Source organism: Schistocerca nitens, chromosome 1 (assembly GCF_023898315.1).
Source record: "Schistocerca nitens isolate TAMUIC-IGC-003100 chromosome 1, iqSchNite1.1, whole genome shotgun sequence".
Classification (NCBI taxonomy): Eukaryota; Metazoa; Arthropoda; class Insecta; order Orthoptera; family Acrididae; genus Schistocerca; species Schistocerca nitens.
Genome location: NC_064614.1, coordinates 169,585,106 through 169,598,582, shown reverse-complemented (window position 1 = coordinate 169,598,582; position 13,477 = coordinate 169,585,106).

Below are 13,477 nucleotides of genomic sequence, written 5' to 3'. Positions count from 1 at the left end.
TACCTTTGTAAAAATTTCGGCAGGATTTATCTCTGGCTTCAGCCAGCTTTCTGTACCTATAACGATTTCAGCTTCGCTGCTTTCTATCAGCGCTTGAAGTTCCGGTACTTTACCAACGCAGCTTCGACAGTTGACAATTACAATACCGATTGCTGCTTGGTCCCCTCATGTCCTGACTTTGCCCCGCACCCGTTGAGGCTGTTGCCCTTTCTGTACTTGCCCAAGGCCAGTTACCTAAAAAACCGCCCAGCCCACCCAACACACAACCCCTGCTACCCGTGTAGCCGCTTGTTGCGTGTAGTGGACTCCTGACCTATCCAGCGGAACCCGAAACCCGACCACCCTATGGCGCAAGTCGAGAAATCTGCAGTCAGTCCTGTCGACGATGCTGCAGATGGTGAGCTCTGCTTTCATCCCGCTAGCGAGACTGGCAGTCTTCACCAAATCAGATAGCCGCCGGAAGCCAGAGAGGATTTCCTCCGATCCATAGCGACACACATCATTGGTGCCGACATGAGCGACCACCTGCAGATGGGTGCACCCTGTACCCTTCATGGCATCCGGAAGGACCCTTTCCACATCTGGAATGACTCCCCCCGGTATGCACACGGAGTGCACATTGGTTTTCTTCCCCTCTCTTGCTGCCACGTGCGATACCACACGTGACACGACCTGCAATACAGTGCAAAAGCAACCGACATCGGCGAAGCGCATAGAAACATATTGAAAGCGTCTTCACTGCTCCGATGTGGGAGGACAGCGATGCAGCACTGGCACATATCTCTATCATATAGCCCAGTGCATCATAGTGCTGGCCCCTCCAAGCAACCTGTGTTATACAATGCACGGGGAGAGAAATTTCAAGTAACCCGATGAGCTACATCCATCTCTCTAGTTAGTTCCTCAATAAAAGTTTTACTTCTCGCTTTTTTAGAACACTATGCATATTTTGAAAAGTTTGTAATGTAGATCATAGTCGTTGGTCTATTTATGTTTGGTTCTGTACGAAATGTAACTAACATACTGTTTTTAACAGTGGGAGGAGAGCGATACCGTTTTCCATTCTCGAGGAAATTCTGGGAGATATTGGAGTTTGTGATGAGGTTGCCAGGTATGCGCCACATGCAAGGCTATTTTGGTTTTTCTTAACATGTGCTTCTTTCATTTCTTCAAAAATATTTTCTACCCCTACACAGAGTTCATCACGCACTGCTACACCATTGATGGTATATGTGACCTCACTCCAAATCCAGCAACGTTTCTTCTGAATGCCTCTCAAACTGAATCATGTACGTCTCTGAGATACTGAACAGTTGCAGAAGTACTGCCCTTGCTTTATGTACGTACCACACTGACTATAGTACCATACTATGTGCTCTTACAAAAAAACGTTTTATGGTGGTATTTTTAACGTCATTCTCACAATTTCACCAACTTACCTAAAGTAGCTTCTCAGCAGGAGAAATAGGAAGTAGAAAATTTGTGTCCTGCTCTATTAGAGTGGCCGATAGTAGTTGTTCCAAAAAGTGGAATTTTTGTTCGTGTTGGGAGAGTTAGCGAAAAACTACCGCTTAACAATGTTTTATGTTTATAGCGTTGTACAGGTATTCTACATCCAGTACTTCTTTTTCTTTTTCAGTTTGTTGAGCTTTAAATAATAAGCCACACCAATGCCCACTCTGGTGAGCTCCTATTTGCAACTGAAACAGAAACGTAATTCGTGCTGTCTTGTTGCTTGTCGGGCGGCCAGTCGCATACCGAATTGTATCATATGTCGTATCATCCACTTGGGAACACTAGTGTCTCACCAACAAGCTTCGCATCGCGCGATCTTCATTGCAACGTGTGGCATCGCCTATCGTATCGTCTCAGTGTGAACCGCTCCCAAGTGATATTACGATATTACTTACTACAGCAAGACAAATATTATTAAGTTATTCGTTCCCCGAATGTAATAAGGGTTACAGCAAATTAGATTACAATGTCGTTTGTGGAGCGACTTATTTGAAAGAAAGGAGAACGTCGAACAATCTGCGCTACGCCGTCAACTTCAAACGAATTGTCGACGACAGACTGAGTGGCATCGACAAATGAAAGACGGTCACGTCACGATCAAGACGAAGAAAGGCTAGGAGAACAAACTAACTCGTTCTAAAGCGCGTTTCAAAGTAACTTTCATCGATAACGAGCCTGACTTGAGTTTGTCAGGTCAAAACCCCTCTTGCTGACGACACAGATGACCGCAACGTTCTTTTATTTTCATGGATTTTAGTGAACCAAATGAAGGGAATGGATAAATAATACACAGTTTCCAACAAACATCTGCTCGTGGAGTTCTTTTCGAAGCAGCTAAATTTGGACCTGCCTAATTACTCCGGAAGCAGCTCCCACGGCAAAGATATTAGGAGGAGATAACTAAAGAGTGACAAATGGCAGTCGAGCAAAGCAAATGAATCAAAAACAATGGCATTCGCATCTCGAACTTATTAGTGGTCTCTGCGCGCTCAGATTGTCGACCTTGGAGTGAAGACGTCAAACAGTTGATATTCTGCGATTAAGGAGCTTCCGTAAAACAATACTCGAACCGAAAGAAAGAAAATTATTCGCGCACGATGACAATAATAGAGAATTGTTTTATTTACAGTGGCAAGAAGGCTAAACCGGATTGTGAAAGCGGCAATGCGCTGCCGAAGGTGAAGCGGGATCGCTGGAGAAGATCTATCCGTATTACGGAACGAGGTAACAGGCGTACCTCCTCTTAATACCTTGTCTTGATTGGTTTGCCTCTAATTTTCTTGTTTTTTTTCTGGTTGTTGTGTACTGTCTCTTCTATAGATATGACCAAAGCAGCTGAATTTATCGAACACGCACATTTATATTCATTCATTATCTTCGAGATCAGTCAGGGGCCTTTCACCATTCACGTGAAGGGTTACTTCAGCGGATTTCTGGAACAGTTTTCCATTTTGTTTTTGTGTATAACAATCATAGACTAAAAAAGTTCTCATCCAAATTTTGTTTACAGAAGTAAAACGGTACTTATCGTTATTTTTGGTCTGTTCTGGGAATTTGTGTTTTGTATCGTGCGCTCAAAAATGTAAAAGTCACTTGAGTTTCACTTACGGAAATTCGTGTAGAAATTATGAGTTTCCCTGCTTTCTTAGATTCTGTTCTGTGTGTAGTACGTGATGTGAACACTTCACTGATGATCCGGTAATCAATTAAGAAGACGACATTGTTAAGAAAATTATGGAATGACTGTATACACCACCTTACATGTATTTCATTACAAATCTAGTCTCATTAAATAACGAGTTTTCAAAACTAAATGCACTGTAGCGCTGCAGCGTTATGTCATATACGCGACACATTCAGTACCTCTCATAACTGAATTTCATTTTCAAATGTATAATACAGACTACAAATGTAAAACTTGGCTTCTCGTATTCGTGGGATTACAGGAGGTTTTATGGAAATTATTTGATCATCTTCTTTGAAAGTCCTTTACGTATGCAGAATTGAAACTTAGCAGGTTATGTCACCTACATGACTGCATGGATTCAGTTTTTAACAAGGTCGATCTGCAAGTTTACTTTTCGTCACGACGCTAGTAATCGTATTGATGTTATGTATGCCTTTCATTGTACTCTTCGTGATATATTGCATGTTCCGTGGATCATATTTACGACCACCACTTATAACATGGAACGTGTTAGTAGATTTATAATTAAGACACATTTTGCGTGTGAATTAGTGGCTAAATGCTGATCATTTTTTTATTTTAATCGTAATCTACGATGAAATTTAATAAATATTGCCGAAGTTTGTACAGATAATACATAGTGAAGAGATTTATCACTGAAGTAGAAGGAGTTATCAACGACATATCATTCCTATTCGTGTATATTATTTTCCTTATCTGACAGCACTTAAACCCACGCAGAAAACTGTCATATTTTTACGCCTACCTAAGCACTTTGCTCCTTCTGTGTAAAAGTAATATTAACGTGTGGTTAGTGGAGACTATTTTCAGTCCTAGTGTTAGAATTATTTTCAGAGTGTGACTGGCTTTTAACAACAAATTTCACAAGACCGTACATGTGTCGTGAAGCTCTTGTTAGTATACCTCTTTTTTCAATACATTAGGTTCGAGGATAACGCGAGATACTCCTCACAGTAAATTTTTTTAAATGTATACTTTGTATCTGTATTTGGAATTGCCCCAAAAAATCATTCCATACGACATTAACGAATGGAAATAGCAAAATCTATTTTGTTTTGATATCATCACCAAAATCAACAATCACACGCACTGCGGTTTAGGACGAACTCGACCGTTTGAGAATATATACATAAGTGATTTTCCGATCAATAGGCACACCTAGGAACACTGAACTTTCTGTTTTGTATGTTTTCTTCCACCTATGTTCCGTTGCTGCTGAAGAGGACGTAAATGAAAATTTAATAGCCGCGCGGGATTAACCGAGCGATCTTAGGTGCTGCAGTCATGGACTGTGCGGCCGGTCCCGGCGGAGGTTCGAGTCCTCCCTCAGGCATGGGTGTGTGTGTTTGTCCTTAGGATAATTTAGGTTAAGTGGTGTGTAAGCTTAGGGACTGATGACCTTAGCACTTAAGTCCCATAATATTTCACACACATTTGAACATTTTTGAAAATTTAATAAACTTATTTTTAATGCATTATTTTTAATTTAAGTGACTGGCTATTTACCTAGTTTCCAGAGCCAATCACTATAGGCTGATATGTAATCTGACAATTATTTAAAATATATTTAAAATAGAACGTAAATCATATATTTTAAATACTATAACATCAAAATAGCAGAAGCTAGCAAACGGTTGCATTTGTTTTCATGCATCATTGTAAGTTAACGAAGTGTTTTGTGTTAGATCGCACACTTAAATTTCCCACCGTCTCGTGGGCGTGAGTAACAACGTTCCCTAATACGTACAGCGCGGACATTTAGTTAAGACCTTAATCTACGAAGAAAAGTTTTAAAAATATGTTTAGTATTTGAACTGCAAGGATTTTTGTGACTCGTGAGTCTGCACAATAATTTGTTGTATTACAATTAATTATACAGTCTTTCACTGTAAACAGTCCTAAAGTAGTCTATATTCCTGCTGTAATCTAGACACTTTCATAGTAACGGCTACATAAATCGGAAATGTTTCAACGTTTAAATTTATAAAGCGATGATGGTCACACAAACAAACTTGTTACGTGTATGTAATTTGGTTGAAATCACAAGCGAATTTACATAGGTCTCTTGTGTCAAGTCAGAGATAGTGGTTCAGCGTTATCCGCCTGTACATATCTTTTCACATATGATTGGAACAAAACCTTACAGAAATGATACAAAGTATTGTATCTACATATCCACAAGTGTACAACGCCATCCTTCCTGCTTGCTTAGTTGCAAATTCGTCAGTTGCTCACTTGCAAATTGGTCAGTTGTTCACGACAACTCCAAGCTTTCATACAGTTCCCCCACTACAGCCAGCATTTCCACGTCTTAACCAATAGAATATCATCTAAATTGAATCACGAATTTTTAATTTGTTCTTCACTCATAACCTAAAGTCCAGAAAGAAATTTATTGTGACATAACCACAGACATTCATACCTAACTTAAACTGAATTTAACTCTGTACCAATAGTCGATGAATCTATAAACCCCGTTCTGAATAGCCGTTTCGATTTGTGAGTGGTTATTCAAGTTGTTCATAAACAGCAAGTTTATTTACCCCTCCCATGAACAAACGAATATTCAGTCTCAATTTTCATTTCTGCAGCTAGGACCTCGAGAAGCCTAGTACACTTTTAAAATACTTCAACCGATCTGGCTCTTGTTAGGATTTTAGCTAGTTCATTCAAAAGATAAGTTACTTGTTCTGAAAAAAAACACCATATTTTAATTTCCACATCATTTTTGCGAGAATATCGCTCAATTTAAAGACGGAGGAATGAAATAAAAATGTACTACCCGGTATTAAACATTTTCATCCATCACATCACAAAAATTAGCTACGATTTCAGTTGGTTGTCCTCTCTAACGACGAACTTTCTGAATTCTAGTCTCCCACAATGTATCATTTAACGATCTTGATGTAAACCTATTAACATTTTTTATGTTGCACCTGAACAGATCACTGTAAGCATTCGCTAATCGTAAAGAAGTCAAATGTTTCATCTTCGACTTTCACATAAATATTTAGAACTAAATTTCATGAATAGAATACACAAGATACTAGAAAGATTCTGGGATTAATATTTCAAATTTATTTCTATAAGCCATTACGTTTACTGCACGTGCGACCGCTAAAAATACACGTGCGCACGCGTAGGTGTCACGCACGTATAACTGATAACATGACAATGGATCATTTGGAACGTAATTATATGGTCCTTTCTATGTATGATATGAAATTGGAAATAAATCTGTCAAATATCTCGAATTCAAACATCAGTGTTATTTATATTTACAACTATAATCGTAAACAAGATCTGTCTGTGCGACCTATATCGGGAGTGCAATCAAAGATCACTGAAATATATTTTATTTTCTTCACAAATTCCATGGTATTTGACTTGCTACATTTGCTGACTTATTTAACATGGCAACATTAGTGTCATCAGACCCCCTCTCACATCTAATGAGGCAGTCTACATATTTTGCATCACCTTCACTACGATGGACCTATTATAAGCTACATCTAATATACAACATAACACAACATTTATAAACTACTATAGTGCAAACAGTCATTTGCTAAAACAGATGCGGTCTAACGTTGTGAACAAGCCGTTAATAATGTCGCGTGTTCATTTATCAGCCCAGGAATTTGTGATGATAGTGATATGCTGTAAGAGAATTTAGTCAAATTTAACTAACATATCTGTAAGTTATGAGGGGGATCAAGACACACTATCTTTTTACGAACGCACAGGCACCCCCTGTGGAGGGAGAACCCAGTTAACTACCCTGCTTGTGGCATACCATCACCGAAGCGCCACACGTTAATTGATCGCAGTCCGGATTCTCACAAGAGGGAAGCACTTTTTCTAAATAAAACTTTGTCCAGTGTTTTAAATAACAATGAAGCCAATATGAAAAATGTTTTTAGCTTTTGTATGTTCTCCAGGCTCTTACTGAATAAATTATTTTATTGTGACACAGTGGCTAGTTCGTCCTTTTTTTGAGTTGATGATTAAATCAGCCAGGAGTCAAAGCATTGCAATTTTGACTGCGCGTCCATTTCCCTTTTAATTCATATGTATTTTTCATCTGAGACTCAGGTCTTCACTCAAGCAGTTTTAACATCCATGTATAGAACTGCTAGACCACTTTTACGTGTTCTCACAGTGCCTTACTCTTTGTTTATATTAATAGTCAGCCAGCTACATGTACAGGAAATAACCTCGAAAACATTTTTCAGCTCGTTCGCGTTTTATTTAGTATATTTTGCGATGAGTAAATTACAATTTTATTACAACGTAAAGAAAGAGCATGAACGTGCATACAAACATGACGCCTACATGAGTTATTTTTATTATTCCTTTTTGTTTACTGATAAGCAGCCGTTGTGTGTGTTGTCATAGCCAGGAAGTCTTTAGCATTTGTCCAATGGCCATTGTTCCAATTAGATTGCACAAGAGGAAAGACATCGTTCGTTTCACTAAGCGTTTAATTCAGTTTCTGTAGCGAAACTAATCACCATGCCGGCGAGCGCCATAAAACAATCATGTTCAGTTAATCACTGTGCTCAAAGAAAACGTACAACTGCAACGATTCTTCCGACACTGGATCGCCTTCGCCGACTTCAAGAGTCAAAGTACCATGTTGTTTTATTTTTACTATGTTCTAAATGTACATACAACTGTTCTGAAGGAAGAAGTTTTAATCTCTGCAACTTTCGACATTCCAACATGTTCTGCTATTACTTCATGAGAACATAAATGCCAACATTCAGTGCTTGTTGTTTTGAAATAAAAGTTTGCAAGATGCTATGCGATTTTGAAGAGGAGATCAACGGTCATTCAAATGTATCCCTGCCGAGGGAAATCTATCTGATCAAAAGTATCTGGACACTTGTTAGTGGGAATTAACATGGGATGTGTTCACTCTTCGTCTTTATGACGTCTTGAACTCTGCTGGGGACACATGTAAGGATATGTGAATATCTGTAGAACAAAGGCACTCCACTTTCCTCAAGAGCCGAACTCAGAGAAGGCAATGACGGACGCTGGAATCTGAAGCGACGTCTACGTTCTAACCTATTCGAAAGGTATTTCATTTAGTTCAGGTCCGGATTCTGGGTCGCCAATCCATTTCACAAATGTTACTGTCCACAGACTTTCGCCTCACAGATGATTCTTTATGACAGAGTGCACCGTCAAGCTCACACGATCACCGTATCCGAACTGCTCGTCTACTGTAAGCAGTGCTCAATGCTATAAAATTTCACATCTTTCAGTATTTAGTGTTTTCTTAAGCGCAATAAACGGACCACGCGAAGAACATCCCCATGCCGTAGCACCATCTCCTCCGTACTTCGCTGTTGACACTACACGCGATGGCAGGCACTGTTCTCCAGGTGTTCACCAAACTGAAACTGTTCATCGGATTGACGTAGTGTATAGCGTGATTCATCACTCCAAATCATTAGTTTTCAGTCATCCAGCAATCGTGCTACTTGACAGGACATCTTGTTTATTTTGAAGGTTAGTAAAATTTAAAAAAATGAGAAACTTATTTTATTCACAGATTACTTCAGTTTTAAAATAATAACGTTTAAATCATAACAAAATGTAAATAATACCATCGCCAAAAGTCGATAAAACATGCCTTATTACTAACTCTTTTTCGCGGGGTGTTTGTTCACTTCCCACGCAACATCAGTTAAACACAGTTTGGGAAACCTTGCTTTAAGACTGAAGACCAATGTTTAGCACGTGGTACTCGCTAACGAAGTACTATTCGTTTGCTAATATATTCATTCTGGATTTTGACGTAATAGTGGCGACATTACATTTCATGTATATTTACAGTTAACATTAATTTAAATTTTACAGTTATATGTTTGTAGCGAAAGTAGCTGTTCATGTACACTCCTGGAAATGGAAAAAAGAACACATTGACACCGGTGTGTCAGACCCACCATACTTGCTCCGGACACTGCGAGAGGGCTGTACAAGCAATGATCACACGCACGGCACAGCGGACACACCAGGAACCGCGGTGTTGGCCGTCGAATGGCGCTAGCTGCGCAGCATTTGTGCACCGCCGCCGTCAGTGTCAGCCAGTTTGCCGTGGCATACGGAGCTCCATCGCAGTCTTTAACACTGGTATCATGCCGCGACAGCGTGGACGTGAACCGTATGTGCAGTTGACGGACTTTGAGCGAGGGCGTATAGTGGGCATGCGGGAGGCCGGGTGGACGTACCGCCGAATTGCTCAACACGTGGGGCGTGAGGTCTCCACAGTACATCGATGTTGTCGCCAGTGGTCGGCGGAAGGTGCACGTGCCCGTCGACCTGGGACCGGACCGCAGCGACGCACGGATGCACGCCAAGACCGTAGGATCCTACGCAGTGCCGTAGGGGACCGCACCGCCACTTCCAAGCAAATTAGGGACACTGTTGCTCCATGAAGCTGGGCTACGGTCCCGCACACCGTTAGGCCGTCTTCCGCTCACGCCCCAACATCGTGCAGCCCGCCTCCAGTGGCGTCGCGACAGGCGTGAATGGAGGGACGAATGGAGACGTGTCGTCTTCAGCGATGAGAGTCGCTTCTGCCTTGGTGCCAATGATGGTCGTATGCGTGTTTGGCGCCGTGCAGGTGAGCGCCACAATCAGGACTGCATACGACCGAGGCACACAGGGCCAACACCCGGCATCATGGTGTGGGGAGCGATCTCCTACACTGGCCGTACACCACTGGTGATCGTCGAGGGGACACTGAATAGTGCACGGTACATCCAAACCGTCATCGAACCCATCGTTCTACCATTCCTAGACCGGCAAGGGAACTTGCTGTTCCAACAGGACAATGCACGTCCGCATGTATCCCGTGCCACCCAACGTGCTCTAGAAGGTGTAAGTCAACTACCCTGGCCAGCAAGATCTCCGGATCTGTCCCCCATTGAGCATGTTTGGGACTGGATGAAGCGTCGTCTCACGCGGTCTGCACGTCCAGCACGAACGCTGGTCCAACTGAGGCGCCAGGTGGACATGGCATGGCAAGCCGTTCCACAGGACTACATCCAGCATCTCTACGATCGTCTCCATGGGAGAATAGCAGCCTGCATTGCTGCGAAAGGTGGATATACACTGTACTAGTGCCGACATTGTGCATGCTCTGTTGCCTGTGTCTATGTGCCTGTGGTTCAGTCAGTGTGATCATGTGATGTATCTGACCCCAGGAATGTGTCAATAAAATTTCCCCTTCCTGGGACAATGAATTCACGGTGTTCTTATTTCAATTTCCAGGAGTGTATATTTACAGTTAACATATTTAAATTTTACAGTTATATGTTTGTAGCGAAAGTAGCTGTATGATTTTTTCTTTTGAAATAGACTAAGAAATTTCTGAGAAATTAATTCAGGAGTCAGACTGAAAATGAAACAACTTCGTTATTTTCATCACGACTTGTTTCCAAAATATATTATCCTCACATGTTTTCAAAACCTTGCTTAAATGAAAAAAAAATTCTGTGAAATTCTATGGGATAATATTAGTCCACCTATAAAGTGTGCACGATCCAACATTTTTTTGTATAAATGAAAGCCTTTGCTTGAATTTCTATAGTAGGAGACAAGTGGAAAGAAAAAGGAAACGAATATTCATTCGAGAACCAACAACTTGTGCGGGAATCACCAACAAATGTGCTCATTCTGGTCTTGAGCGCGAGGTAATAATTTTGAGTATGATACTGAAATATTCAGTGTTAGTTCTTGACAATACTGAGAACACTTTAGTACTGAGAACTTCACAGTTCACGATTCTCGTGTTGTCCAGCACTAACTGTAAGCACATGCAAGTGATGTTGCAGTTGTGGCGCAGATGGTGTTCTTCTTTCCCTTGCTGATGGCAGCACGCTATGTGGTGTTGCAGTGGTGGCGAAGCCCGCGGCCAGCTTCTTCCTCTCCTGCTTCCTCTGGACACTGTTCGTCATAGTTCTGTCTGCCGCCACCATCGTACTGTTGGCGCTGCTGTCACCCTTCCCACTGCGGCCTTCATGTCTCATCCTCTGGTCAGTACTCTTACATCCTGCGTACGTGTATACACACGTGCACAGTATATCACTTTGTGAATCTCTAATGTATTTACTGAATCACCTCAAATCTAAATCTTAAATGACTCACGTAAACTCTAAATCTATATCTATACTAAGATTGAATCTGTAAAACTGTCGTATCTACCTCTGTGTTTGAACACGCTTCTCCAAAAGTACTTCACGAATTTTCATGGTGTTTTCGTAGGTAACTCGACTATTGTCTGGGGAATGGTGTAGGCTTTGTTCCATAAAAATCGGATCACAGAATAAGGGCACCGTAATTTAGAGTTTTACTAAAACCGCCTTGTCAGTCTGAACAAGCTAACCTCCTAAACTACTAGACCAATTTTCATGGGGTTTTCGGAGGTAACTTGAGTACAGTTTGGGTCAACGTGTAGGCTTTATTTCATCAAAATCTGATCACGAGAAAAAGGTATCGTAACTTAATGTTTCCTCTAAAATCGTCGTATCTGTCTGTTTCTCTGTTTGAATACGCCAGTCTCAAAAAAGAAGAAAGGGTTACTGGACAGTATGGGCTTCGTACTAAGAATGAGAGAGGAGAAAGACTTATTGAGTTCCACAATAAGTTTTAGCTAGTAATAGCGAACACTCTCTTCAAGAACCGGAAGAGAGGGAGATACAGGCCGAGAGATACGGGAAGATTTCATTTAGATTACATCACGGTTCAAAATGGTTCAAATGGCTCTGAGCACTATGGGACTCAACTTCTGCGGTCATCAGTCCCCTAGAACTTAGAACTACTTAAACCCAACTAACCTAAGGGCATCACACACATCCATTCCCGAGGCAGGATTCGAACCTGCGACCGTAGCGGTCTCGCGGTTCCAGACTGCAGCGCCCAGAACCGCACGGCCACTTCGGCCGGCTTACATCACGGTCAAGTAGATTCCGAAACCAGATACTGGATTGTAAGGCGTACCCAGAGGTAGATCAGATCACAATTTAGAAGTAATGAAGAATAGCCCGAAGTTTAAGTGACAGCCAGAAAGAATCAATCCACAAAAAAGTGGGATACGGAAGTACTAAGGAATGAAGAGATACTTCAAGTTCTCAAAGGCTATAGTTACTGCGATAAAGAATACGTCAGTAAACAGTTCACTTGAAGAAGAATGGACATCTCTAAAAAGGGCAATCACAGAAAGAAAGACATAGGTACAAAGAAGGAAACTGCGAAGAAACCATGGGTAACAGAAGATCGATGGGAGAAGGAAGTACAAAAATGTTCAGAGCAATAGATTCAGCAATCCAGAAATAAGTCACTTAAGAATGAAATAAAAAGGAAGTGTAGGGATCTAAGGTGAAAAGACTGCATGAAAAATGCGAAGAAATCGAGAGACAACTGATTGCCGGAAGGACTGGATCAGCATACAGAAAAGTCAGAACAACCTACGGTGGAATTAAGAGCAAGGGTGGTAACGTTAAGAGTCTTGTGGGAAGTCTACTGCTAAATGCAGGGGAGAGAGCTGATAAGTGGATAGAGTACATTTGAAGGCCTCTACGAGACGGAAGATTTGTTTGATGACGTGATACAAGAAGAAACAGGAGTCGTTATGGAAGAGACAGGGGATCCACTATTAGAGTCAGAATTCAAAAGAATTTTGGCAGGCTTCAGATCAAACAACGCAGAAGGGATACATAACATTTCATCAGAATTTCCAAAATCATTGCCGCGCGGGGTAGCCGCGCGGTCTTAGGCGCCTTGTCATGGTCCGTGCGACTGCCCCCCGTCGGAGGTTCGAGTCCCTCGGACATGGGTGTGTATGTTGTCCTCGTAAGTTAGCTTAAGTTATATTAAGTAGTGCGTAAGCTTAGGGACTGATGGATGACCTCAGCAGTTTAGTCCCGTAAGATCTTAACACAAACTTCCAAATTTTCCTAAAATCATTGGGGGACGTGGTAACAAAACGGCTGTTCACGTTGGTGTGTAGAAAGTATGAGGCTGGCGATAGAACATCAGACTTCCAGTAAAACATCATCCACACAATTCCGAAGATTGCAAGACATGACAAATGCGAGAATTATCGCACAATCAGCTCAACAGCTCATACATCCAAGTTTCCGACAAGAACAATATATAGAAAATGGAAAAGAAAACTGAGGGTGTGTTAAATGAGATTATCTTTGTTTTAGGAAAAGTGAAGCCACCAGAGAGGCAATT